The sequence below is a fragment of the Aptenodytes forsteri genome, unplaced genomic scaffold (genome assembly GCF_000699145.1).
Source record: "Aptenodytes forsteri isolate BGI_AS27 unplaced genomic scaffold, ASM69914v1 Scaffold475, whole genome shotgun sequence".
Lineage (NCBI taxonomy): Eukaryota > Metazoa > Chordata > Aves > Sphenisciformes > Spheniscidae > Aptenodytes > Aptenodytes forsteri.
This window is the reverse complement of record NW_008794113.1, coordinates 58,928-59,536: the sequence shown is the minus strand read 5'-3', so window position 1 is coordinate 59,536 and position 609 is coordinate 58,928.

Genomic DNA, 609 nt, shown 5'->3' with positions numbered 1-609 from the left:
GGGGGAGCCGGTCCCCGGGGCAGAGCAGGAGCCCAGAGAGCACAGGCGAAGGGTGCAGTGGGCAGGAGGGTCCAGGGGTGCAAACGCGTTGGGCCCCGGCCGCCCCGCTCACCTCCAGCGCCTGCATCTCCTCCCGGCACAGCCGTCGCTCGGCGGGGGCGGCCGGGCTGGGGGCGGCACCGCACCCCCCGGGGCTGGAATCCATCCGCAGGACGTGGGGCACAGCCATCGCCACAGCCACCACCGCCGCGACCGCGCTGGCCGGGTTGAGGAGCAGGGCCAGCAGGACCTGAGGGTTGCATCCCCCGGTGAGGGGACACCGCGCCAGGCAGGCTCCCTCCCCGGCCTTTCCTCCGCATCGTCCCGGCACCCAGCCCCACGCGAGGCGAACTGCAGCTCCTGCCCTACAGACCCCTCTCCTCTTTTACCCCCTGAAGAAGGGACTTGCCCTGGGCTCTGCGCTGCACATTTTGGGTCACCAAGTCACCAGTCCCCTGGCAAAGCCTTCGGTGCCGCTCGCACTCACCCAGCAGCCACAGCCATGCTTCGCATGCAGGACGCAGAGGGCTCCGGAGGTGACAAGCTGCACGAGGAAAGACAGCCTGGGGA